Source organism: Grus americana, unplaced genomic scaffold (assembly GCF_028858705.1).
Source record: "Grus americana isolate bGruAme1 unplaced genomic scaffold, bGruAme1.mat scaffold_82, whole genome shotgun sequence".
NCBI classification, from domain to species: Eukaryota; Metazoa; Chordata; class Aves; order Gruiformes; family Gruidae; genus Grus; species Grus americana.
The window spans coordinates 639457-645456 of NW_026562023.1; the positions used below are offsets into that span (position 1 = coordinate 639457).

General features: G+C 51.3%; 1 pseudogene; it reads right to left on the reverse strand.

Moving 5' to 3' along the window:
• Positions 1-512: 512 nt before the first annotated feature.
• Positions 513-5072, reverse strand: LOC129201167 (olfactory receptor 14C36-like; annotated as a pseudogene).
• Positions 5073-6000: the final 928 nt, after the last annotated feature.

The window sequence follows — 6000 nt, forward strand, 5'->3', positions numbered from 1 at the left end:
GGAAGATCAATATTTCTTTTGAATATGCCTTTTCAAAGTTCACAGGCTTGGTAGAGGTCTCTTGTGAGTGAGGACGTGCAAAAGCTGCACCCGTCTTGGAAAGTGGCCAACATTGCGACCCAGGGAACCCCAGGCTGCACCAGCTCACTTTGGTGAGGAGTGTGCCATCAGGTAGAGTCTTCTCAGGTGACATATCTGGGCACCCAGATGAGAAGAACGTGTCCACGAGCCGTCAGCATGGACTTCCCAGGGTATATCATGCCTCACCAACCTGGTTGCCTTCATGATGAACTAACTGCAGTTATGCATGAAGGGAGAAGAGGGACTTTAGTGTCAATGACACTAAATGCGGGGGGGGTGATCGTTCCTGTGCCTTAGCGAAGCCATTCAGGGGAAACGTGCCAGGCAGAAGGACTGTCCTGTCAGGAACTTCATGACAGAGAAGACAGACAAAGGCCAGGTCCTGCACCTGGGACAGACTGACACCAGCAGTGGCCGGGGCTGAGGAATGCCTAGCTGGGGATCAGCCCTGCCTCAAAGGCCCTGGTGGTGCTGGGGGACAAACGACAACGATCGATCCCACTGTGCGAGCTGCTAGCAAAGGCCACCAGCGGTGTCCTGGAGTGTATGAACTGGAGTGTCAGCAGGAGAGTGAGGGAAGCGACTGTGTCCCCCTGCTTATCGCTCTGTAGACCACCTGTACGCTGCTGTGTCAAGTTTGGGGCCCCCCCGCTGGGGAGGGGGAGGAGGAGGAGGGAGTGAGCAGCTGTGTGCCTGCTGGGCTGTTGGCCAGTCAAGCCACCCCATGGAGGAAGATGTTGATAACTGGGAGCGAGCGCAGTGGGAGGCCTCCGAGATGCTCAGGGGCTGGAGCACTTGCCTGGGAGGAGAAACTGAGGGGAAGAACCTTGTTCAGCCTGCAGAAGAGGCGGTGTTTTCCAGCCCCCAATGGATAAAGCCTTGAGCAACACTGTCTGACTCCATACCTGATTCTGCTGCATGCAGAAGGCCACAGCAGAGACCTCCTGAAATCCCATTTAAGAGTCTGGAAACCAAAATGATGCAGCAGTTTCTTGTCCTCAAGGTCTGCATTTGATGACAGCAGGGAAAGTTCTCAGGTTCCCTGTGACCATGGAAGTAAGTCAGGTTCTTAGTTTAGTCAGAGCAGCTGCAGCTGTCATGCCTTGCTCCAGGCACTGCTGCTCAGGTGCAGGCCTGCTTGACAGGTATCCCCAAACTGTCCTGACCATTTCCTTTGCTTCACCATTCATTCCCTTTTCAATCCTTTCCCACCTCTCCAGCCCTACTCTTTCAGCATTGTTAGACCCTCCCATACAAAAAGACAACCCCTTTTATCCATTTCCTCACAGGCCCTGCACATTCTCCCTTTGAACCCTTATTTGGTGTTTCTGAGGTGGTTAAACGTTGCTTTCTGCCTTGATTAGCAACTACACTACACTAGTACTCTTTTTCTCATCTGTAGTGTCCTGTAGCTACCTCAGTTATCACCTTGTTAGAGGCACCATGACTCAGGATGATCAGCACAGGTACTTTCAATGTTGGAGGTTCATTCCAGAGGGACCTCGATACACCTGGGGATTAGGCCAACAGAAACTTGAAGATTTAGAATGAAAGGTCATCTCATGGTGCTTGACTGAACATGATGACCCTCAGCAGTGAGCATTCTCCAGCTCCTAGGCATGCACACAACATGGAAAAATCCTTTTCATCCCTGACTTGCAGAAGAGATGTCTTCCTTCCTGACATCTTCCCAGGACAAACCTCCTCCTCTTCCCCATACACAGGTACCAGCTGCTTTCATTTCTGGGCTCAGATATGGTTTCAGCATTTACTAAAATCATAAGCCGTCTCCTTGTTTCTCACTAACATCCCTTGACCTTCTCTCTGAGACCTACACATGGACAACCACTGCTGCTCAGGGTTTCTTGCTCTTCAGAAGAGGCCTTCACATTCCTGGTGCTTATTAACTATCTTTCTGGCTCCCTCCAGAGCTCATGGCAAACTTTTGTCTGTAACAGGGCCTTTATGAAATCGTTGTCCTTTTAAGATCTTCTGTGCATAAAGAATAGCCACAGAAAAGCACCAAATACACCAAAACAGGTGTGGAATGAAGTGCCAGTGAGAAGGAGCTGAGCAACACCCAAGGCTGTGGCTTCCTGGCAAGGAATCTCTGCGGTTTGTCACTTTTTCTCATGAAAGAAACAGGGAAACAGTCTATCCCATAGAGCTCTGCAGAAGGAAGATGGAGCTGTACGTAGCGTGAGGTGATACGAGTGGGATCAGCAGGTAGAGAAGATTTTTGTAGGGAAGTCTTTACAAAGGAGTACCCTGACTTCACCCCAATAGAAAACAGAGACCAGTGCTGATGTGATGGGGAGAAGTGTTCTGGGGTAAGTGCGGATGAGAGAAGTTTGGAGACGTTTGGTTTGAAGAGATTTGAGGTAGTACTTTCCTGGCCTGAGCAGCCTGAGCTTTGGAGCCGAGGGAAAACAAAGAAGCTCTCAAGGATGTTTTGGACTTAGTGGTACTATCGCTGACAGCAGCAACAGGACAGTGCTGTAAGAGACCTCCTTCATATTGTTGCTGGTCAACCAATGCTCTTTAATTTAGGTTTTACTAAATTAGTTCAGAGTGGTTAGCCTCTGGCATGCAATTTTTAGAACAGTGCTTTAAGTTTGCACGGCAAGGTTTTGGTAGCGGGGGGCTACAGGGATGGCTTCTGTGAGAAGCTGCTGGAAGCTTCCCCTCTGTCTAAGAGAGCCAATGCCAGCCGGCTCCGAGATGAACTCATTGCTGGCCAAGGCCAAGCCAATCAGCGACGATGGTAGCACCTCTGGGATTACATATTTAAGAAAGAAAAAAAAAACCCAAACCAACAAAAAACCCCCAAAAACCAAAACAGGAGCAATTTTTGCAGTGAGAGAGATTGCAAATACATAAAAAAAAAGAACCCTGCAGACACCCGGGTCAGTGCAGAAGGAGGGGGAGGAGGTGCTCCCGGCACCAGAGCAGAGATTCCCCTGCAGCCCTTGTAGAAGACCATGGTGAGACAAGCTTTTCTCCTGCAGCCCATGGAGGTTGATGGTGGAGCAGATATCCACCTGCAGCCCCTGGAGGACCCCACAGTGGGGCAGGTGGAGACACCTGAAGGAGGCTGCGACCCCATGGGAAGCCCGCGCTGGCTCAAACTCCTTGCAGGACCTGTGGCCTCATGAGGAGAGGAGCCCATGCCGGAGCAGGTTTTCTGTCAGGACTTGTGACCCCGTGGGGGACCCACGCTGGAGCAGTCTGCTCCTGAAGGTCTGCACCCCATGGAAGGGACCCACGCTGGAGCAGTTCGTGAAGAACTGAAGCTTGTGGGAAGGACTCCCATTGAAGAAGTTCACGGAAGACTGTCTGCTTCGAGAGGAACCGCACGCCAGAGCAGGGGAAGAGTGTGAGGAGTCCTGCCCCTGAGGAGGAAGGAGCGGTAGAGACAACCTGTGATTAACTGAACATCAACCCCCATTCCTCGTACCTCTGTGCTGCACGCGGGGAGGAGATAGAGCAATCGGGAGTGAAGTTAAGCCTGGGAAGAAGGGAGAGGTGGGGGGGAAGGTGTTTTTAAAATTAGGGTTTCTTTCTCATTCCTTGACTCTGGTTTGATTGGTAAAAAATTAGATTAATTTTCCCGAGTTGAGTCTGTTTTGCCCATTATGGTAATTCCTGAGTGATCTCTCCTGTCCTTATCTCGACCCACGAGCCTTTCCGTGTATTTTCTCTCCCCTGTCCATCTGAGGAAGGGAGTGACAGAGTGGCTTTTGGTGGGTGCCTGATTCCAGCCAGGGCCAACCCACCCCAGTCTCTCACTGCTAACTCCTCCTTTCTGCACTCTTCCCATTCTTCCTACACTCAGCCCCAACCAGGTCCAATGTGTGGCTTCAGAGGCAGCCTTGCTCCAGGGTCTGCCAGGGTCTGGGCCAGAAGAGAGCCCAGGCAGAGCTGGTCATTTCCATGATACAGGCTCTGAGCCCAGCAGGATGGTGGAGATGCCTCGTAGCAAGACTAACCCATAAACGTGGGGTGAGCAGCCAGTGCTGGAAATGGCTGATGAGAGAGGCTGGGGGGTGATGAATTCCCTGGGACACCTTCCTGTTCAATCCATGCCACCAAGGCACAGACTGACCTCCTCTCTCCTGCGCCTGAATGTCTTAGCTCCCAACCATGAGTCCTGGCTCTGTACGATCCTGCAGATCCAAAAAGGTCTTGGAGGAAGAATCTCAAAAAAAAAGATAAAACAAGGAGCTGCAGGGCCCTTTTTATTTGTTTAAACACACAGAGAGCAGGGATCTTCATTTACACAGCCACTCAGAAAAGAAAAGAAAAGCAGACAGTAAATGAGAAAGGGGATGACAAACTCATTACAAGTAAAACACTACCACCAGTAGCAAAAATTACAGCTTACAGGCTGGGTCGGTAATAAGTTACATAATAAATGCTATGCAGAAGAAGGTGGGCAGTTTATTGGATCGGAATAACATCTGGTCATGAGTTTCCACACTGCATCCCTGAGCTCCTTGTTCCTCATGCTGTAGATGAGGGGTTCATGGCTGGAGGTACCACCGAGTACAGAACTGACACCACCAGGTCCAGAGAAGGGGAGGAGACAGACGGGGGCTTCAGGTAGACAAACATGCCAGAGCTGATAAACAGGGAGACCACGGCCAGGTGAGGGAGGCACGTGGAAAAGGCTTTGTGCCGTCCCTGCTCAGAGGGGATCCTCAGCACGGCCCTGAAGATCTGCACATAGGACACCACAATGAAAACAAACACCCAACTGCTAAACAGACACTAACCACAAGAAGGCCAGCTTCCCTGAGGTGGACATCTGAGCAGGAGAGCTTGAGGATCTGGGGGATTTCACAGAAGAACTGGTCCACAGCATTCCCATGGCAGAGGGGTAGGGAAAATGTATTGGCCGTGTGCAGCAGAGCATAGAGAAACCCACTGCCCCAGGCAGCTGCTGCCATGTGGGCACAAGCTCTGCTGCCCAGGAGGGTCCCGTAGTGCAGGGGTTTGCAGATGGCAACGTAGCGGTCATAGGACATGACGGTGAGGAGAAAATACTCTCTGAAATGAAAAAAAGAAACAGAAAGAGCTGTGCAGCACATCCTGCATAGGAAATTGCTCTGGTGTCCCAGAGGGAATTGGCCATGGCTTTGGGGAGAGTGGTGGAGATGGAGCCCAAGTCAAGGAGGGAGAGGCTGAGGAGGAAGAAGTACATGGGGGTGTGGAGGTGGTGGTGACAGGCTATGGCAGTGATGATGAGCCGTTTCCCAGGAGGGCAGCCAGGTAGATGCCAGGAAGAGCCAGAAGTGCAAGAGCTGCAGCTCCCGTGTGTCTGCGAATGCCAGGAGGAGGAACTGGGTGATGGAGCTGCCGTTGGACATTTGTTCACTCTGGGCTTGGGGAACTGTTGAAAGAAGACATTGACAAGTCAGGGCAGACTTCTTTGAGCCAGTCCTATGCTGTTTCTCAAAAAATCCCCTCAAAATTGCTTTCTCTTTTTTGGGAGGGAACTTTGTTCAATTCCTTTTTCTGAGCTCACCTTTGTGTGCTGCTGAGTGAGGGCACCTTCCCTGAAGGGGCAGAAATCCTCATCTTTCACCTTGCTCTCAGCTGGACACTGGTGAGCCCTGAGGGACAAAAGGGCTCCCTGACCCTAATGCAGAGTCAGGAGAGCTGGTCTGCCCACAAGTGATCTGCTGGTCACCACGCAGGTGCCCTGTGCTAATTATACACCTCTCTCCGTTGGAGGATGATCTCACACACAATGGACTTGAAAGAGAAACTGGACTTGAGAGCTTGGAAGAGTCCCGTTTCAAAGTCCATTTCTCACAACTCTTCTCTCTTTCTCTAAGCAGCTGAGCAGAGAGTGATGCCGAGGGGTGGCCTGGCTCTCTGCTCCCTGGATTTGTCCCTGCCGGGAGCCGTTTCTCT